General features: G+C 40.8%; 1 long non-coding RNA gene across 1 annotated transcript in view; it reads left to right on the forward strand.

The window, feature by feature from the left end:
- The window catches only part of LOC113915176, a 68393-nt gene extending 52317 nt beyond the window's left edge, over positions 1-16076 (forward strand). Inside the window, exon 6 of the long non-coding RNA XR_003517600.1 lies at positions 15993-16076. This is a non-coding gene — a long non-coding RNA (uncharacterized LOC113915176). The remainder of the gene's footprint in view (positions 1-15992) is intronic.
- Positions 16077-23003: the final 6927 nt, after the last annotated feature.

Raw genomic sequence — 23003 nt, forward strand, 5'->3', positions numbered from 1 at the left:
AGCAGACTCCCCGCTGAGCAGGGAGCCCGATGTGGGACTCGATCCCGGGACTCCAGGATCATGACCTGAGCCGAAGGCAGTCGCTCAACCAACTGAGCCACCCAGGCGCCCTCAAATATTCACATTTTAAGAACTACTGTGGGAAGTTCTTCAGGTTGAAGAAAAACAAAACAAAGTGGAAGCTCAGAGCTACAGGAAAAAATTAAGAGCAGTAGAAAGGGTTAATATGTGGATAGTTATAAAATAATGTTGGGTTTTTAAAACAAAACAATATTTATAACATTATAATGCAAAAAAAGAGGGAAATAGAGTTAAATTGTTGTAAGATTGTTGCATTGCTCAGGAAATGATAGAAGTACTAATTTAAGGTAGATAGTAAAAAATTAAAAATTCATGTTATAACTTCTAGGATAGCTATCAAAAGAATTTGTTTTGTTTTGTTTTGTTTTTAATTTTATTTATTTATTTGACAGAGAGAGAGATAGTGAGAGCAGGAACACAAGCAGGGGGAGTGGGAGAGGGAGAAGCAGGCTCCCCGTGGAGCAGGGAGCCCGATGCGGGGCTCTATCCCAGGACCCTGGGATCTTGACCTGAGCTGAAGGCAGACGCTTCACCAACTGAGCCACCCAGGCTCAGTCGGCTCTTAATTTTTATTTACATTCTTATGAAAGAATGTAAATAGATATACTATGCAAACTAGCCAAAGGAAGGCTGATGTAGGTATATTAATATCAAACAAACAGATTTTAAATTAAGAAGTATTATGAGAGATAAGCAGCATATTTCATAATTAGTAACAGATCAATTCATTAGCTATGGATAGCATTAATAAATTTGCACTTTTCTAATGATGTAGTTTCAAGATTTACACAGCAAAGTTGACAGCATAAAAGAGGAAATGCAAAAATACATAATCATTTTTGTGGGCTTTATAACATAGTTCTCTCAGTTATTGATAAAAAAAGAAGAAAATCAGTAAAGATATAGAAAGTCTAAAGAGCTCAGCTAAGTAAAATAACAGTCTTTTCAAGTGCTAATGAAACATTTATCAAAATGGTTCAGATGTTAAGTCATGAAACAAGTTTTGCCTATAGTTCTAAAACTATAAACTATAAAATATTTAGGAAAAAAAGGAGAAAATCTTCAGGTTATAGGACTTGGGTAAGAATTCTTAGACTTGACTTCAAAAGTACAATTCATAAAAGGAGGAGTCAACGAATTATACCTCATCAAAATCAGGATTTTTTTCCTCTGCAAAATATTCAGTTATAAGGAAGAAAAGATGGGCTGAAGACTGAGGAAATATTTGCAAGCCATATATTGAACAAAGGATTTGTGTCTAGAAGATATCAAGAACTATCAAAGCTCAACAGTATAAAACAAACCATTAGAAAGTGATAAAGACATGAACAGACATCTCAATGAAGAGAATATGCCAATGGAAAATAAACACATTAAAAGATATCCAACATCATTAGCCATTAAAGAACTACAAATTAAAACCATGAGATGTCACGGCAAAACTGTCATAATGGCTAAAATAAAAAACTAGTTGTAACACCAAATGCTGGTGAGCATTCAGAAAAACTGGATCACTCATACATTACTGGCTGAAATACAAAGACAAATGATTTTTACAGCCACTTTGGAAAATAATGTGCCAGAATTTGCACTCTAGGCACTTATCCCAGTGAAATAAAAACTTGGGTTCATACAAAAACCTGAAAATGAATGCTTAGAGCAGCTCTATTCATAATAACCAAAAATTGAAAGCAACCTAAATGGCCTTCAGTGGCTGACTGGTTGTGGTGCATCCATATCATGGAATATTACTCAATAGCAAAAAGGAATGAACTATTGATACAAAACTTAGATGGACCTCAAGGAAATTATGCTGAATGAAAAAAAAGCCTTTCTCAAAAGTTTATATACTGTATGATTCCATTTATTTAATATTCTTGAACTAACATAATTATAGAGGTGGACGGGAAATCAATGGTTACTAAAAGTTAGGAGGGAGAAGGTAGCGTGGCTATAAAGGAGGAGCACCAGGGAGCTCTCTGGGGGCGGTATGGTCCCCTATCTCAATTGTGGAAGTAGTTATACAAAGCCACACGTGATAACATTACCTAGAACTCAGAAAATGTAAGAACAGGGACCAATGCTAAGTAAGGCGCACTAGAAGATGTGGAGTTTTTAAAACATGTTTGATAATTATTTGATACCCCTGCCATCCAAAATATGCAATCTATTGCCCTTCCCCTTGAATATGGGCCAAAATAACAATTCACTCTAACAGAATCTAGTGGAAATGGTGCTGCCTGACTTCAGCAATATATACATGTGTGTGTGTGCCGTATATAGACTATATACATGTCTGTGTGTATGCCGTATATAGACTATATACATCTGTGTGTGTGCCGTATATAGACTATATACGTGTGTCTGTGTATATGCCGTATATGGATTATATACGTGTGTGTGCGTGTATGCCAGATATGGACTATATACGTGTCTGTGCGTGTATGCCGTATATGGACTATATACGTGTGTGTGCGCGTGTATGCCGTATATGGACTATATACCTGTGTGTGCGTGTATGCAGTATATGGACTATATACGTGTGTGTGCGTGTATGCCATATATGGACTATATACGTGTGTGTGTATGCCGTATATAGACTATATACGTGTGCGTGCGTATATGCCGTATATGGACTAAATACGTGTGTGTGTATGCCGTATATAGACTATGTACATGTGTGTGTATGTGTGTGTATGCTGTATATGGACTATATACGTATGTGTGTGTGTATATGCCATATATAGATTATATACGTGTGTGTGTGTATATGCCATATATAGACTCTATACATGTGTGTATATGCCATATATGGACTATATACGTGTGTGTATGCCGTATATAGACTATATACATGTGTGTGTGTGCTGTATATAGACTATATACGTGTGTCTGTGTGTATGCCATATATGGATTATATACGTGTGTGTGTGTGTATGCCATAAATGGACTATATACGTGTGTGTGTGTGTATGCCGTATATGGACTATATACGTGTGTGTGCGTGTATGCCGTATATAGACTATATACGTGTGTGTGTATGCCATATATAGACTATATACGTGTGTGTGCATGCCACATATAGACTATATACGTGTGTGTGTATGCCGTATATAGACTATACGTGTGTGTGTATATGCCATATATAGACTATATACGTGTGTGTATATGTATATGCCATATATGGACTATATACGTGTGTGTATGCCATATGTAGACTATATACGTGTGTGTGTATGCCGTATATAGACTATATACGTGTGTGTGTATGCCATATATAGACTATATATGTGTGTGTGTATGCCGTATATAGACTATACGTGTGTGTATATGTATATGCCATATATGGACTATATATGTGTGTGTGTATGCCATATGTAGACTATATACGTGTGTGTGTATGCCGTATATAGACTATATACGTGTGTGTGTATGCCATATATAGACTATATACGTGTGTGTGTATGCCGTATATAGACTATATACGTGTGTGTATATGTATATGCCATATATGGACTATATACGTGTGTGTGTATGCCATATGTAGACTATATACGTGTGTGTGTATGCCGTATATAGACTATATACGTGTGTGTGTATGCCATATATAGACTATATATGTGTGTGTGTATGTGTGTATGCCACATATAGACTATATACGTGTGTGTGTATGCCGTATATAGACTATATACGTGTGTGTATATGTATATGCCATATATGGACTATATACGTGTGTGTGTATGCCATATGTAGACTATATACGTGTGTGTGTATGCCGTATATAGACTATATACGTGTGTGTGTGTATGCCACATATAGACTATATACGTGTGTGTGTATGCCGTATATAGACTATATACGTGTGTGTATATGTATATGCCATATATGGACTATATACGTGTGTGTGTATGCCATATGTAGACTATATACGTGTGTGTGTATGCCGTATATAGACTATATACGTGTGTTTGTATGTGTGTGTATGCCATATATGGACTATATACATGTGTGTGTATATGCCATATATAGACTATATACGTGTGTGTATGCCGTATATGGACTATATACATGTGTGTATATATATGCCATATAAAGACTCTCTACATGTGTGTATATGCCATATATGGACTATATACGTGTGTGTGTATGCCGTATATAGAATATATATGTGTGTGTGTATATGCCATATATAGACTATATGTGTGAGTGTGTGTGTATGCTGTATATAGACTATATGTGTGTGTGTGTATATGCCATATATGGACTATATACGTGTGCGTGTATGCCGTATAGAGACTATATACGTGTGTATGCCATATTTGCACTATATACGTGTGTGTGTGTGTATGTCGTATATGGACAATATACGTGTGTGTGTATATGCTGTATATAGACTTACCTAAATATTACATATATAAGTATATAACTTATAACAGATTAGAAAATGTGATATGACTCCCACCTGGCATGGTGTTTCTCTCTCCCTCTCTCCATATTGCCTATTACTATCCCTTGGGAAAGAGAATTGGTGCATCCTCAACAATGAATTGGTGATAAATCATAGCTGTTTATACTATCAAAATTGTTTACAACTTTAGTTTTAGTTTATTAGAAATGTGAATTCGTTTTCTTTGACTGCATTAACAAATTATTACAAATTACTACAAACTTAGTGACTTAAAATAATACCTATTTATTATCTTAAAATATCTGTAGGTCAAAAGTCCAGGCACAGCATGACTGGGTTCTTGGCTCAGGGTCTCACGTGGCTGAAATCAAGGGGTCACATAGGCTAAATCCCCATCCAGAGATAAAAGTTTTCTTCCAAATTAAGTCATGTTTTTGGCAGAATTCATTTCCTTGTAATTTTAGGACTATGACCCTCCATTTTCTTGATGGCTATTAGCTGGGGTTACTTTCAACTCTCAGGTGCTACCCTCATGGTCCTCATGATAAGCAATTTGCAATATGACCGTTGTTGGCTTTCTTCCCTGAAGCTAGCAGGACACTCTGACACTTGCTTTATTTTAAAAGGTTCACCCAAGTAGGTCAGAGCCACCCAGATAACCCCACTTTAGATTAACTAAAAGTCAACTGATTATAGAACTAATCGTGAGAAATCTTATCACTTTTACAGATTCCACTTACTCAACGTGAGGAAATTATCAGGGCATGTTTTTTGGGGGTGTGGGAATCTCAGCTATCTTAGAATTCTACCTAGTACAGTTCCCCTTTGTTTAAATGCAGGGTCCGCCATTGTTGTTGGAAAGATGGATGTGTGGCTAAAGGCTGATAAGTTGTCTTTTGTGCCTAGTATATTCATTTATGTGTTTATTTAGGAACTGATTTTTCTAGGACTTCGAAAAATTATTTGAGATAGGTTATAATGAGATTAGAAGCACTAAAAAATTAAAAAAATAAAAGGCACATAACAAAAGAAAGATGGTATTAGGAAAGTTATCCTTTGAACATAACACTTAGCTCTAAACTTCTTAGCTTCTAAAACAGAGATGGAAATATGATGAGATCTTATTCATATATATCTTACTTGCTAGAAAAGGAAACCTGGCAATTCATAGGAAAGACAAACTTTTTTTTTTTTTTTTTATGTGGAGATCGGAAAGGTTTCTCTCTAACATTCTTCCCAAAAGGAAATTTGAATAAAAATGTCCTCAATGGCAGTTTCTATGTTATAAAAATTTATATTTTTCAAATATAAGTTTCAACCCTCTTTGAAAGCCTAGAGAATGAAGAACAGCAGTCCCATAAGTGTAAATCTGTTCCAAGCATTGCAAGCATTTATGTGAATTAACTCAGTTAGCCTTCACAATAACCATATGATGTAGGTATTACTATAATTATTCTTATTATAGAAGAACCTGAGTCTTAGAGTAGTTAGGTAATTTGCCCATGGATTAATTGGATACAGGGATGAATTTTGAAAAACAATGAAGAGCTAATAGTTAATCAGTCTCTTGGACATTGCCAAATATTTCCTGCCTCCATCAAGCTTTTGACGAGCCGAATGTCAGTCAATTCATAATTGACACCAACAACATTGCTTTAAGAGCTGACGGTCTCTGCTGTTGATTGACTGGAAAAGCATGTGCTCTGTCATCTAGAGGCAAGACACATGGCAAATATAAGGTGTAGGTGGGAAAATTGAGAAGTAGACTTCTGTTGTTGCCTTATTAGAAGGCAACCCCATTTCCAGAAGGAGGTGAGGGAATGGGTGAATTGCTAAACGAGAACAGAAAGAGGAAAAAGTAAATTTCTGAGTGTTTGTGTGCAATAAGGTATGGATGAAGCACAGGGGTAACCCCAGGCCTCTTTTCAGAAGAGTGACTTGATAAGAATGGAAGAGAAAGAACAGACACCCCTGAGGCAGAAACAAAGTAAACCCATAAAAGTTGGGGTGCTGCTTTGTGTCACTGGACTAGGAGACAAATATTCAGGTTCTGACTTTGTTACTAAGTTGTCCTTGAGCAGACATGTCCACCCTGCCTGAACTTCACTTTCCTCTTCACTAAAATAGAGATTTCCATAATCCTGCTTCTACTTTACAGAGTTTTATTAGTATCATTCATTCATTAATAAAATCTTACCTGATGCATTGTATGTATCAGGAGCTGCTCTAAGTAGTGGGAATAAAAGATTAAAGACCCAATATTTACTCTCATAGCCTTAAATCCCTTTCAGAAGAAGGCAGAAATGGAGAAAGGTCAGAAAAATGATATATGTATATGGACTATCTCCATCTTCAAAATATTCACAGTCTTGGAGGGTAACAAAGGATCTAATGAAAGCCTTTTAGAGGCTTTTAGAGGCACATAAAATAGATTGTGACATGCTGGGTGTGAATTTGAAAGGATGTCTCGGAGAAGCTACTTCTAGCTTCAGTACTAGAAGTGGGTAGGAATTGACGATGAGCAAGCAGAGAAGTAGGAGGCACAGTGGCTGGGTGAGGGTATAGAGAAAAGGCTGAAACAGTAGTGAAAAGAGCAAAGCTTGGGAATTGGTAAGCCCTGGATCTGAATGTCGGGTATATTGTTTACTGCCTGAGTAATGACAGATTCTTTGCAGGATTACCATGAGGATTGCAGAAAATATATGGAAAAGAGAAAAAAACGCAGTAAATGATAGATTGTATAATGATGCTTATTTCAGTGAGTGAGAACATGCACAAAGGCATGAGGTCATGAGAAAGAATTAGCATGGATGGGTGAGGTGGACCTAGAGGTGACGTTTTCAGGATTCCAGGTAAGAAATGTTGAAGGCTCATCTTAGGTGGTGGCAGTAAGATTGGTGACATGGCGGGGCGGGGGGGGGGGGAGACAGGAAAGGGTGGGGTGTCATGATGGAGGTGGGGGACTTGGTGAGGGTGACATCTGCTTGGGCGCAGCTTCCTGGTTATGTGTCAGTGCTCTTCCTGGAGGTGGGAAATAAAGTGAAAGAATCAGGTCTGCCTATAAGGCATGAGTGGAGGGTAGGAGCAAGGGAGAGAAGTGGAGAGTTTGTATTTGTACCTGTTGAAGTTGAGGTGTCTCTGGGACATCCACAAGGAGACATTCAGGAATGAGCATCTGCACTAGGGAGTTAGTGTTGAGAGACTCCAACACACAGATAGCAATGGAAGCCGCCAGTGTGAATGGGGTCACCAGAGGAGAGGAGAAGATCAAGGACAGAGCCCTGAATGACAGCAGTAAGTGGTGGGTTGAGAAATAGAGGCTTCCGCAGGAAGAAAGGACAATGTGCACGTGTATTCCCAGGAGCTGACGCCTCGGTCTTCTCCTTTTCCCCATCCCTGGGTCCCTGTCTCCTATCTTCGGTCTTCTCCTTCTCCCCATCCCTGGGTCCCTGTCTCCTATCTTCGGTCTTCTCCTTCTCCCCATCCCTGGGTCCCTGTCTCCTATCTTCGACTCTCAGGCTCTCTGGGTTGTTCCAGGACACTACTTCCAAGGGCACATCTCCTTTACCCACCACCCCTCTCGCTCCCTTCTCCCTTCATCCCCTCAACACTCCCATTCTCACCCTCCCACACACATGTTTTAGCTTATCTGGTAAGTTAAATCCTAAGCAAACCCCAAAGGAACATAACCAATGGTGTAATATAGGCAGGCACTGACATAAGCAGGCTGGTAGAAATCTGTGCTCAGCAGACTGCCCTTCCCAGGACGCCCAAAATCTCATCATTTAGTTCTCCCATGTGCATCCCCAGACCTTGATAAAGGCGCATGAAAACGCAGAAATGACAAGAACAGAGGGCAGCAAATGGAATATAAAATAGCGCTACAACCCCCCCCCCCCCAGCCCCTCTTCCAGCAGGAGGAAAGAACCTGAGGAGAAATTGAGGCGGTGGGAAGACTCAGGCGGAAGATGATTCTTGCAGACACAGGGAACCCACTATTCCATTGTTCCCACCTGGTGTACAGTGCCATCCTGTTTTTCCTGCAAAGCAGTAAGATTTTTAAAAATATTATCACCAGGGGCGCTTGGATGGCTCAGTCGTTAAGCATCTGCCTTTGGCTCAGGTCATGATCCCAGGGTCCTGGGATCGAGCCCCACATCGGCCTCCCTGCTCGGCGGGAAGCCTGCTTCTCCCTCTCCCGCTCCCCCTGCTTGTGTTCCCTCTCTCGCTGTGTCTCTCTCTGTCAAATAAATAAATAAAATCTTTAAAAAATAAAATAAAATATTATCACCAGCATGACCTACCAAACCATATGGATGTGTGAGGCACTCAAGATTCTCAGGTAGAACTACACTGATATGAAACACATCTAAATATTCATAAGTACCAGGATTTGAGAAGTCAACTCCAGATTGCACCAGGTGTTCTGGCTACTGAATCAGAAAGTTTGTTCAGGGTCTTATTCTGAAAATAAGGGAACGGAGCATCATCACTAGAATTCTCAGGGACTGGCTTGCTCTCCCACTCAGATGGGGTGGATAATCTCTCTTGTAGTTCCCTCATGTTCTTGAAGACTGTCTAGTATGAGAGATAGAGATTGAAGACTGAACTTACAACCAGCACTGTGCACATGCGACCTTTGCTCTACTTCATCTATGGGCCTCTGTTATCTACAGCAGCTTCTCATCTGCTGGTCCTCCTTGTAAATACGATTTCAAATCAGCTGCCTGGGGGAGATAATTGTGTGGACCCTTCTTTCTTCAAATGCTTCCCTATACTTCTAAGCCTCCAGGTATCTATCAGGAAGCTGGCTCAGTGCTGGTGGCATGTAGCATGCACTTGATAGATGGTAACTGTCCTCACACATTGCTGTAGCATATACCGCACACACACAATTTTATTTTCCCTGAATTCTTATTTCAGAAACCTTGCCTGCATGTATGGCATATAGATTCTCAATAATCTACATGGACTATTGAGATGTGTCAACCCCACCAGGTATGATATTTGAACTCAACCAAAGCTTGCTGATGGTTATTGCCTCTTCCAATCATCATAGGAATCCTGGCTCCCACTCATGGAAGCTGCTGCTGGAAATATCACTAAAACAATTGGGTATCAGCTCTAAGAAGGAGCAACTAAGACTACAGAGATGTTGGCATACATCTCATCCAGATTCCACTCATTCTAGGGAGGAGCAAGGTGAATTGCACATGACAGGTGACTGACACATATTTGGAAAACTGGGAATGGGAAGAGATTATCAACCACTTAGTACCTTTCTAGAAGTTCTCCTCCCTCCCTCCCCTCTTTTCCTTCATTCCTTCCTTCCTCCCCTACTTCTTTTCACATTCCACAATGTGGCTAATAGGGCACCAGGCTCTCACTATTCTAGATATTGGGGATATGAGAGTAAGCGACACAAACCAGACCCTGCTCTCAAGGGACTTACATTCTGGGGTAGGGGGAGACAACAACAAACAACTGTACCAATAAACAAGTTAATATCAGATGGCAGTAAGTGCAATAAAAACAAGGAAACAGGTAAGGAAACAGAAGACAACTAGAGTAGATGGGGTGGGAGGGAGAGCTTCTCTGAAGACCCAACATTTACCCTGAGACCCAGATAATAAGTAGGAGCTCACTTAGTGTAGCGGGAAGGAACCATATTGCTGGTTGGCATTGACAAAAACTTTGGATTTCGTTCTAATGAGAAGCCACTGAAGGGTCTTAAGGGAAGGAATGATATAATCTCATCTATGTTGTTTAAGACAAATTTTTGCCAGTGGATGGAGACTGGAGTGAACCAACTAGTCTCATCACTTCATAATCACTCCTATTATTGGATTTAAAAGTAATTCAGTGGAACTTCCAATCAGACACTTGGCTATTGCCAAGGCTCATTGTCAACTATGAAGCACAATGTTTGGTCCCTGCAGCAGAGGTTTGAGAGAATGTGAAGTAGGTCCTAAGACAATGCCAAGAGAAATTTGATGGTGCACATTCTGGCACATGATTTTTTAAGTTCTCCTTTGTGGCCTCACTTACACTTAACTCCCACAATATGACCTTACACCTCCCTATGCCACTCAATCTTGGCTGTAAACTAGAATTGCCCAGGGAGTCTTTAAAGGTGGATGCCCGGGCTGCACTGCAACCAGATCCACTGAATCGGAATCTCAGGGGTGAGTCCCAGGCTCAGGTGATTTGTAAAGTCTCCCTGGGAGATTCCCCTGGGCAGCAAATGCAACCACTGCCTCACACGAACAAGCATTTGAGAACATCTGTCAGTGATAACAAGTAGCATGAGACCACAAGAAATGTGCACTCCTGCTGCCGTGTCCCTGGAGGGCTGGAGCAAAAGGCAATGACGTGCTTCTAGCTGCTGGGCAGAGCAAGCTCATGCAGGGGGCCCCTTGTGCAGTCAGCAGCACATTGCTCTGCAGTGGGGTGCCCGCATTGGCAAATGAGACTAGAGGACATATTGCCTCTTTAGAAGGAACTTTTGGGACCTTGACAAACTCTATTTAAAAATGATAAATGGAACAAAGGATGATTTCATCGAAATAGGGTGTCTGTGCAAGCAGCACCATAAAGATAGATGCCACCCCTGCTCTGAAGTGCCTGACATCCTACAGAGCTCAAAATGTAAAAGCTAACACATCTTGTCAAGCTCTAAAATAAGGGAGGCAGCTTTCCCACTTTCTTATTTGGCTTTTCTACATTTGTTATGCTTGCTGCTAGGTTAAAACAAAAAAGAAAAGAAAAGATATTTGGGGGGGGAGAAAAGAGAGAAGCCCTAGCGGGGGCGGGGGGGGCTAGTGAAGTGGCATAATCCAATCAAGCCAGTTGTCATTGGTTTCTGAGGTGGTGGTTTGTTTTGGTTGACTTTTTGCTGAAACAGGACCATGGACAGAGGGAAGACAATGCTACAGATATAGTCTTTATGATAGCCTTTCCAACACGCGTTAGCACTTAATTATATTCTGCCTTATATGGTTTGATAGTATTTCAGATGTGTTAATCTTGTCAAAGCTGGTAAGCTTCTTGGGAACATATTTCTTCCGTGATTTAACAGCACCTGTTCACAGGTATACGTTGCCTAGTGATTGTTGATTCCATATTGAACAGGCCAGGTAGCACTTGTATCTATTTTTGCTGTATTTATTTCCTCCCTACACACAACCCTGACCCTTCACCTTTTTTATGCGTGTGTGTGTGAGAGAGAGAGAGAGAGAGAGAGATTAAGTCTCCAAAGAAAGCCCAAGGCTCTACACACACACACACACTCTAGTAACCAGGGAACCTCAGTGTAGATTGCCAGGGGTCTCAGTAAATCAGGGCACTGTTTTTGAGTGTGCTTACAGTAGGTAGCTTAGAGCTAGGTTTCCTGAGTTAAGACCCAAACATCTGCAAGAAGGGGAATGGATCCTACATCAAGTGATGCCTGCTGAGTCAGCACTCTAACCCTCAATGGACCATAAAACTCCTGAAGAAACAAGCCATAGAGTTCAAGGATGAATTCCCCCACACAGTTTTTGAGTGCTGATCTAGGTCCCTCAACAGGAGTCAATATAATCTGAAAAAGAGCAAGGCAACCCTCAGGGGGCAAGAAGTGTTGTACTAGTGAGTAGCCTCAGGGTGGGGAGCAGGAGTGGCAAACATCACTGCTCAAATACATTGAAGAAGAGATTCTTCAGAACTCTCAAGAGGCAGCATTAATGGTGCCCCTGCAAGTGTCTAGCATGGATGCCCTCCCCAGGACCTTCTAAGAAGGGATGGGACCATGGAGTATGTCCTTCCTGATTATACCCATATGTAGGTAGATGAAAATACAAATCTATCACCAATCATGAGACTCACTAGACTCAGGAACCTGGAATCCTGCTGGGTCCTGAAGCTTGGGAGTCCATGAAATTCTGTCTTCCACTATTCCTGCTGTCTAAGAAATAAGAATCGTAGTCACTGTCCTGATTAAAGAAGGAGATAATTTAAAGAATGTGAGGATTAAATGTATCAAGAGTTGTAGTTCTTTCCCAAAACTTCTCTGAAGTTGTGATGCCCTAATCAGGATGATTATCAAAATCACCTAAGGGACTTATTAACAACAATAAAATTTCTGGATCCACTCTGTAACCATCAGAAAGAATCTCCAAAGGAGGGCCCTAGGAACCTTTATTTATATAAGTTTCCCCAGATGATCCTGGTGGTATGTGACTACTTTGGAAACCACTATTTTATATTTACCAAAAAAAAAAAAAAAAAAGGTTTTATACAGCCTACTAGCAAACATTTGCCACTGACTATTTCATAACTAATAAGAAAGTCCTCAGTCATTCATTGGAAGGCCTTGGTATCATTGTCAGGAAAAACAGAACCTATTAGTGAAGAATCTCTAATTTTGCTACAACACAAGAGCTCCTTTGTGAGGAAGGAGTAAAGCTGGTATGTTCTGTTCTTCTCCATTGAATTTGCCAGCATGGATCCCATACTGATACCATGTCTGAGATCCAGATTAATATAATTAAAGTAATTTACTCTTGGGGCACCTGGGTGGCTCAGTCCTTTAAGCATCCAACTCTTGATTTCGGCTCAGGTCATGATCTCAGGGTTTTGAGATTGAGCTCCGCATCGAGCTCCGTGCTGGGCGGGGAGCCTGCTTAAGATTCTCTCTCTCCCTTTCTCTCTGCCCCATCCCCCATCTCTAAAAATAAATAATAAAATAATCTACTCTTGTCTCAGATGGGTCATAAAATAATAGGTTCCACCAGCTACTTTTAAATGTTTTTCCCCTTTAAATATCTTTGTATAGGACCAGACCCCACTGCCATCTTCCAAACATTCTGCCAACTATATGCAGGAGCTAGCAATCTTTGTAAGCCTGCTGAAAAGAGTAGTAAGGATTGGGGCTAAAAAGTAAAGAAAGGAAACCAATGGAGAGTATTCTACCAGCAGCATAGTAAAGCTTAGTAGTAGGAGGCCAGGAGAAACTAAAATTTATAGTGACAAAGTATGTGAAACGTGGTGTGCTTTGCGAAAGTGAAATCAGGACACCAGTTGAGGCCTGGCTGTACCTTGTTCTTCTCTCTTTAGATAGCACCTTATCCACAGCTCTGTTACAACCCTTCTAAAGTTGAATTATGTGTCATGTCTCTCTTCCTCTGTTAGACTGTAAACTTGTTGAGCTCAGGGAACATATATTCATCTTAGGATCTCTGGCTTTAACATGATTCCTGGCACGAGGTCAGCTCTCAATAAATGTTGAATGAATGGGTAAAAGAGCAGCCAAGGCCTTGTGGGCATTATCCATGGGATGGTCTTGTAGATGTTCAATGAATTAATAAAATGTTGAAAATACCCAAAGCTTGTCCCTAAAATAAGGTGAGAGTCTTGAGCAGTCCCTGGCATAAATGTTTGGAATTTATCCATGAGAGATTATTAAGTATGTGTTGTTCCTGTTCTTGTTGCTTTGTTTTGTTTTTTAGTAAAGCTGTGCTCTTTAATGGGCAGTTCAGACACTGTGCTATAGCTCCTCACTGTAGCCAGACTTCTCAGGTTTAGACTTTGCTGATGATGTCACCACTGTGCAGGTACAAGATGTAGGGTAAAAGGATGCACCCCATAGGCATCTATGACTGCTTCTGCTAATAATTGTTTTCCTTTTCTCATTATTGTTTGGCATTTTAGAAGTGAAACACTGTTCCACACTCTATTAGCCTCTTGTACAGGACTGGGACAAAGAGGAAGTAAGTACAGAAAAAACATAGAAGACTGAAATGGTTCGGCTAAGATGATAACTTTGGCTCATCCACCTGCTGACACCTGGAAATTAAGGGGCAATCACTCACCCAGAGAGATAAAGACAAAGCCAGGGATAGAGCAGGGCTGCCCCAAATATATTGTACATTCCACAACTGGTATGTTGTCCTCTGTCACAGGTATTATCAATTGGCACCGTATCAGTCAGATATTGCTGCGTAATAAAGAGCCACTGCATTTCAGTGGCATACAACATTAAGGTGTTGGTTTCACTCACATGTGCCTGATATAGGCTGGGGTTGCTTAGGTGGCTGTAAGCTGCCCACTGGGCTCCATTCTGCCTACATGTCTCATCCTCCTTACACTAAAGGCTGCCCAGGGGAAGTTTTATTCATGGCTATGGCAGAGGAAGAGGAGGGCCCACACAATCAGGCAGGAACAGTTCGGCCCCTGCCTATAAAATTGGCTGACATCTCAGTGGCCAAAGGCAGATCCCATGGCCAAGCCCAAACTGAAAGGATGGTGAAGTATATCCTTTCCATGGATGTGGCAGAGGAGGAAGTAAATACTTTTGAATGACAGTTAAATGTCCATAAGTAGAGCCCTTGTCTGATGCATTTCAAGAGTAATGGAGATAATTATGCTGTGGGAGGTCAAGGGTGGGTGATGCTTCTATCATTGAGTCCCAGATGTCTCTACTTCCATATACTACTGGTAGTACAATGAATTAATACAACCTTTCTATGATATACATTAGTGTTTATTACCTGTTGACTTCTAAGAATTGTTCTGAAAAGAGTAGAAATATTTTTGCATAAACTCCTCCATCTCACTTTCATATTAGTGAAGTACTAGAAACATCTATAGGGGATTAAATGAATAAAGTATGGCACATTCAAATGATGGAATATCTGTGCTACATTACAGTGATGTTACAGAATAATATTTAATGACGTAAGACAGGACTACCAACATACTTGCTTAATTAAAAAAAGCATGTTACCAAACAGTGGGTGTAATATGATCCTAATTTTGTTTTTAGATCGTGTAGGTATAGGTATTCATGTTAAGATTCTGGAGAGATATGAAAAAATATAATAATAGTTATTTTGGGTGAAGACAGTTTTCCTCTGAAATCCATTCCACCCTTCCTCCTTAGCAGTAGAGGAAGAATAGATTATCCAGGGACTGCAGTTGTCTGTGTCTGGGAGGGGCCATGCGACTTAGTTCTTGAAAATAGAATGTAAGTAGAAGTAATATTTGTCCATAAATTCTTGCACAAGTGTTCTGTCTTCTCTTCTTGAGGACCGGAGTAGCGATGGCTAGAATAAACTTGGAAGCCACATTGAAGACGACAGAACTACTATCTTACTTGAAATGTTCTCCTCAGAATTCTTTTTTGGTTTTTTGGTTTTTTTTAGAGAGAGAACGCACCTTGACGAGGGTGGCAGGGGAGGGCCAGAGGGAGAAGGAGAGAGGGAATCTGAAGCAGGCTACATGCCCAGCACGGAGCCCGACACAGGGCTGTATCTCATGACCCTGAGATCATGACTTGAGCCAAAATCAAGAGTCGGACGCTTACCGACTGAGCCACTCGGGCGCCCCCCTCATCAGAATTCTTATATGAGAGGGAAATTAATTTTTATAATCTATAATTCACTTAGGTTGAGAATGACTTTATTATAGCAGCAAACTTAAACTCTGATACTGTAAGCTTACTAATGATGTCTTTTCTCTCCTACAGGGTCTTCTCCATTTTCCAAAACTTTTTTGGGTAAAGAGTAGTGTGTAATTAGCACACAAAAAAAATATTATTTTTCAAACCTCAATAAATAATAATATTATTTTTCAAAGTCTAAGACTTCCTCAAAATAACGAATGATAAAGGTTTTGAGCAATAGCGTGTTTTTCCTTTTTCATTCTGATTAAATTTATGGGGCAGGAAAGCAAACAGTGATTTCTACTGCCTGTCCTGTCTGATCTTCCCCATTTTTTTGAGGTCCTTTTTCAATCAAGAAAGTTTGGAAGTAGAATGTAGGTTTGGGGGCTCAGGCAAACCTGAACTTGCAATTCCTTCTGAAGTTTGGGTCCATTACCTAACCTGTCTGAGTCTCAGTTCTTCTCTTCTGCAAACCTTGCAAGATTATAGTGTGGATTAAATGTGTGTGTGAGGGGATCAAAACCGCCCTGGGGTGTAGCACGTCATTATGAAAGCTCTCACAAGATGTAAGTTTCCTTTCCTTCATTTCCTCCATTTATGAAAGTTTGACAACTTAGACCAAACACTTGATATTGAGGAATGTGTGAAACATAAAATTTTGTCTTCTTGAGCTCGCGCTTTGACCTCTCATCCGAAATTTCACACTCCCCTGGAAAGGAGAACTACAGCATTACATAACTGAATATGCCCCTGAGCTCCTCTCCCCTGCTCCGTTTCCCATGAGGCGGCTGGCCAGTCCAGTTAGGGAGGGAGCGGGCTTCTAGGCTTTCAAGGTTAGTGCAACATCCCTCCACCCCCTCTCTAGCTTATATTTTGCAAAATATGGCTGAGGCAGAGAATTGTGTTGCTCTGGGCAGAAATTAGAGCCTACTTTGTGTAAACACAATTAAAAAGTAAGGTGGAGGGGGAGACGCAAACAGGAAAAAGCCTCCGTCTGCAAAAGCACTGTATGGAAATTTCATTGCATATGTTTTCCGAAAAGACTAGAAATAACAACATGCATAATCATGAAGCTCAAATTAAACTCACTAACTCCTACAGCCACTCGTAACCTTTCCTTCATGCTGTACCTCTCCTCTCTCATTAAATTAGAATATTAAATCTACTTTAAATCTTGTATCTGAAATCCATGGGCAAAAGAGAGAGAGAGAGAGAGAAAACACACACATAGAAAATAGTTTTAGGTGGTGAACCTTTAATGAAATATTTAAAGACTTCAACTCCTGTTCCTGCTTTTCTCCTTCCCTTTGAGCAGATTATATGCGTGCTCACACTCTCTCCTCTCCCTCCTCCCTTCCTCCTTCTTCCCTTCTCTCCCCCTCTTCCTCCCTCTCTCTCTTTCCCACCTTCTCTCCCTCCCGCTTTCCCTTCCTCCCTCCGCAGCTCTGGCCCTTCCTTCACCTCTCTTGACTTCGTCCCCTCCCAGTTACTAGGATTCTTTGGTCTTCTCCTTAACAGTGGCCTGTGTTGTACCTCCCACGTTGCACGTATCCCACATTTCTGATCTTACCAAGATGACCGTGATGAGGTTGTCAGAACAGATGTGTTCACGTACTGTCCTCTTAAACTGCCACCTTGCATGTTAGCAATCGCTCGTTAAGTAAACCTCCCCAAAATAGCTCTTGCTGAAGAAACAAAACTGGGATCTAAAGAGTAGATGGGTTTTATGTATATATCTTTGCCGATATCTGGCTTGGAGCAATAATCATAATTCTGCATGGGATACTTTTCTCTCGGGGAGCATTTGAGCTCTTGTGCCAAATACCAGTCACTGAAACCATACCCTCCACTTCATAGCTTTGAACTCCACTTGATTCACTGCCCTATTTGCAAAGCCACAGTTTGCGGGAGCAAATGGAATAGTCGGAGATGAAATCTGGGAACCAGGTGTCAGGTTAGGCTTTCACCAAGGTTCAAGGTCAGGAACCATAACAGACGTTCACACGAAGACACCCCGTTATTCCATGGTGTGACAGCAATGGGAAACCAGAATCCTGGTTGGTCACAGAGAGAGGAGCAGGCTTTGGGAGTGAGGTGACTCACTGAGGCGCCTGGGCTTCTGAGGAGCAGTCGGTGGATCTTAGGACACCGACACCGTAAAAGGGTTAGAGGAAGTGCAGCGACCTGTCATTTGCAGAGAAGTGGTAGGGAAGAATCAGGAGAAGAAGACTGCCCCCAAAAGGAAGCAAAGCACTACAAAATGGATGGTAATGATCATTAATAATGTCTCTACCAATACAGTGAGCCGACCTCAGGCTTTGCATTATCCTAAATGTATTTCATACATTCATTTAAATGGAGAAAGAATCACCTGCCCATCAGGAAAAAAAAGCAATGAGGTTTAAACATTAGGATTCTAGTGAATCTGAGAGAAACAGGACCAAACACCTTCAGCCAGGAATTATAGATATGCACTTTTAGCAGCTAAAAGTAAACTATTAGATAAATAGATGCTTTTTCTTTGGGCCAGTTCTTTCTTGAATAAATGCATGTGCAAGTTGCAATTGTATCAGCGCTGGGCTGAGCAGTGCACATGCATCAGGTCTTTCAACCTTCATAGGAGATCGAAAATGCAGATCTCTCCCAAGGAAACTGGGGTCTCCACCATTTGGGGAACTTCCCCATGACGATGTAGCTGTGAAATGGCTGAAGTAGAATTTAAAGCCAGAACAACTTTCCCCATGGGCTCTGCCCTTTAATGGCTGTAATATATGATCTCTGGTCTTTTCTATTCCCATCTGGAGGCTCACTGTTGGTAATAATTCCCCTTCACCCTCATCAGAAATTTTAACTATGTTCCTACTACTGTACCAGAGACCATGAAATAAATATTCAATTATTTTCATCAGAACTTTCACCCCTAAGTTCTTCTCCTAAGGCACAATTTGACACCACCTTAAACACAGAATAAGCAAACACTCTTTTACCAATTTATCCACACTTCAGATTAGATCAAACTCCCTTGATGCCAAATGCTTAATGCAAACTCCTATAGCTCAGCTTTGTGTCATAATGTCAGCTTGCATTTCTTCAACACCTGTCACCCCCGTGGGTAGCAGAGCAAATTACAGCCATGGACCTACATATATAGGTGTCTCTTCACCCCCTTGGGGACACAGTTTCTCAAAGTCTTGAAGAATTGTCTGATAGTTCTAAAGAAAAATGAAAAAAAAAAAAAAACAACAACAATATATCCATATGAATCAGAATATCCATTGTACTATATATCCATTTAAAACAAATTTGAAGCTAGGAAATTTTATAACTCTATACAGAATTTTTAATGCTGTGGGGGTTAAATGTAGCATTTACCATTACCTTCTTGAGTCAAAAAAAATATTTTCCTTTGGAAAGTGACACACTGTCCTAAGTGTCACTTTCTGTTTTCCATGTTAAAAACTCAAATGTTCATTTGCTTAATGAGAGTTGGGTCTCTCTACTGTCCTGAATGTCATATGTTCCTTTTGAATAATGACAATGGTCTTCATCACAGACTAAAGAGAAAAAGGCTCCCCACCCAGGATACTCATTGATTTCTAAATTGCAAGTAATTCAACACACATTAAGCACGATTTTAGATGCTCTTCTCAGTGAGTAGGAGTATAAGGCATAAAAGATGAATAAGCTGTATTACTTACTTTCCAGGATCTCCCAGTGAAGCAGGAAAAATGGGAAAAGACCACCTTGACACGTATGAGAGAGGGATATTTATACAGTTTTTGCAGAGTATTGTGGGGCACCAAAGAGGAAGCAATGAACTCTCCCTGGGGGAATAGGGAATCACCAACAGAGGGGACGGCACAGTATTTTCTGACAATAACAGTGTTGGGAGAGAAGTCCCCCTGTGAGTCATGTTTTCGCACATCCTATAAGGCACCACCCATTTGTTCCAGACCCTCTTTCCAAGGATGTTTGTATAGCAGGAACCCTTGGAAGACAGAGCTACTGTGTCCCTCCTAGGCAAAGGGCAGATTTTATACTTCCCGATATAATAAAGATAATGTCTCCCTTGGAGCAAAGAGTAGGTATGCTTACAGCCCATTATAAAAGAGGCATATTCCATAAGCCTGGCTCGGGGGCAGGGGGGGGCAGTTTCAGCTGTGTTGTGACAACTGATAACATCTGCCTGGACTCCTTGACATCAGCCCCATTGGACTTGGGGATGGGGTGGTAATACGAACGTGACCTCATGGTCTTTGCTGTGCTGTGAGTATTAAAGTTCCTTGCCTGTGATGCAGGAATTTTGAGTCTTCTAAAAATATCCATGAAACAGTAGCAGACTAACGTTCACTGGTAAGGAAGGTCGGTCTCAGAGTCTCCTCACTCCCTTGCAAATAGCCTTTGTGACAGGCTAAATACTTGCCTAAGCCCCGGGTGTAAGTACCACAGCACTCCAATGGAGGTACCAGCATTCTCACCCCTGTGTTACAAGAGAAGAGACTAAAATACAGGGAAGTTACATCAGCAGCAAAGATGGGATGAGACTGTGCACAGTCTGGATGCAGAACCCGCAGACGTCACTCCCAGGCATCACCGGCTCTGGGGTCCAGAGCTCAGGGCCCTCGCTACACTGTTGATGGGCTGGAGTTGGGTAGCGACTTGCAGTTTGGCTCCTTCGTGAGAAGGTTCTGTTCACATGGCAAGGAATGGTGAAAGAGCCTTGAGAGAGCAGGAGCCAGCATCCATAAAGTTCACACAGCCATGGCAATGGGAAGGGATTACCTAGTGAGAGATCAGGTGGAAGGGAGCAGCCAATAATGGAAAGCGACAAGTGATGCCCACAAATCTGAGGACACCAGGGAACGTGTGATGTTAGAATAGCCCAGATAGGAACACACGTCAAGGTGAAGTGGTGTATGAGTCTAGAAAAGAGCCCTTTGCATTTGGCAACATGAAGGTTGCTGTGATGTCTCTTAAGTCAGTTTTGGTAGCATTGATGAAGACAGAAGCTAGAGCAGAAAAGAGAAAGGGAAATGAGTTGTACAGACAACTTTTTCTAGAACTTTGGGCTGACCGATGTTAAGTAAAGGGATATGAGGACACAGTTAGGTTTCCTTTTATTTTTTTAAATTAAGGTGGGAAATACCGGAACACGTGGGAATGGCCCTGTGGAGATAGAAAGAGTAATTATGTGTGAGTGAAAAGAGAACCAAAGTAGAAAACTTCTTGAGAAAGTGAGAGATGGCATGAATAAAAAAAAAAAAAAAAAAAAAATGGACGAAAGAGAAGACTCACCAAAGATCTCTAGGTAGTTGATGGCAGTAAAGGGATTAGAACTCAGGCCTCTACTTTGACTTCTTTTTCTCAACAGTCGTGTTTTTTTCAAATGCCTTTTGTTTTTTTTCTATTTTTTATTTTTTTATTATGTTATGTTAACCACCATACATTACATCATTAGTTTTTGATGTAGTGTTCCATGATTCATTGTTTGCATATAACACCCCATGCTCCATTCATTAAGTGCCCTCTTTAACCCATCACCGGGCTAACCCATCTCCCTTTTGGGATGTCTTCTTTGGAAAAATGTCTGTTCATGTCTTCTGCCCATTTCTTGACTGGATCATTTGTTCTTTGGGTGTTGAGTTTCATAAGTTCTTTATAGATTTTGGATACTAGCCCTTTATCTGATATGTCATTTGCAAATATCTTCTCCCATCCTGTCAGTTGTCTTTTGGTTTTGCTGACTGTTTCTTTTGCTGTGCAAAAGCTTTTTATCTTGATGAAGTCCCAATAGTTCATTTTTGCCCTTGCTTCCCTTGCCTTTGGTGATGTTTCTAGGAAGAAGTTGCTGAGGCTGAGGTCGAAGAGGTTGCTGCCTGTGTTCTCCTTTAGGATTTTGATGGACTCCTGTCTCACATTTAGGTCTTTCAACCATTTTGAGTCTATTTTTGTGTGTAGTGTAAGGAAATGGTCCAGGTTCATTCTTCTGCATGTGGCTGTCCAATTTTCCCAACACCGTTTGTTGAAGAGACTGTCTTTTTTCCATTGGACATTCTTTCCGGTTTTGTGGAAGATTAGTTGACCATGGAGTTGAGGGTCCATTTCTGGGCTCTCGATTCTGTTCCATTGATCGATGTATCTGTTTTTGTGCCAGTACCATACTGTCTTGATGATGACAGCTTTGTAATAGAGCTTGAAGTCGGAATTGTGATGCCACCAGCTTTGCTTTTCTTTTTCCACATTCCTCTGGGTATTCGGGGTCTTTTCTGGTTCCATACAAATTTTAGGATTATTTGTTCCATTTCTTTGAAAAAAGTGGATGGTATTTTGATAGGGATTGCATTGAATGTGTAGATTGCTCTAGGTAGCATTGACATCTTCACAATATTTGTTCTCCCAATCCATGAGCATGGAATGTTTTTCCATTTCTTTGTGTCTTCCTCCATTTCTTTCATGAGTATTTTATAGTTTTCTGAGTACAGATTCTTTGCCTCTTTGGTTAGATTTATTCCTAGGTATCTTATGGTTTTGGGTGCAATTGTAAATGGGATCGACTCCTTAATTTCTCTTTCTTCTGTCTGGTTTTTGGTGTATAGGAATGGCCACTCTTTTCTGTGCATTGATTTTATATCCTGCCACTTGACTGAATTCCTGTATGAATTCTAGCAGTTTTGGGGTGGAGTCTTTTGGGTTTTCCACATAAAGTATCATATCATCTGCAAAGACTGAGAGTTTGACTTCTTCTTTGCTGATTTGGATGCCTTTTATTTCTTTTTGTTGTCTGATTGCTGTGGCTAGGACTTCTAATACCATGTTGAATAGCAGTGGTGAGAGTGGACATCCCTGCCATGTTCCTGACCTTAGGGGAATGCTCTCAGTTTTTCCCCATTGAGAATGATATTCGCTGTGGGTTTTTCATAGATGGCTTTTATGATATTGAGGTATGTATGCTCTATCCCTATACTCTGAAGAGTTTTGATCAAGAAAGGATGCTGTACTTTGTCAAATGCTTTTTCTGCATCTATTGAGAGGATCATATGGTTCTTGTTCTTTCTTTTATTAATGTATTTTATCACACTGATTTGCGGATGTTGA

This window comes from Zalophus californianus, chromosome 11 (genome assembly GCF_009762305.2).
Source record: "Zalophus californianus isolate mZalCal1 chromosome 11, mZalCal1.pri.v2, whole genome shotgun sequence".
NCBI classification, from domain to species: domain Eukaryota; kingdom Metazoa; phylum Chordata; class Mammalia; order Carnivora; family Otariidae; genus Zalophus; species Zalophus californianus.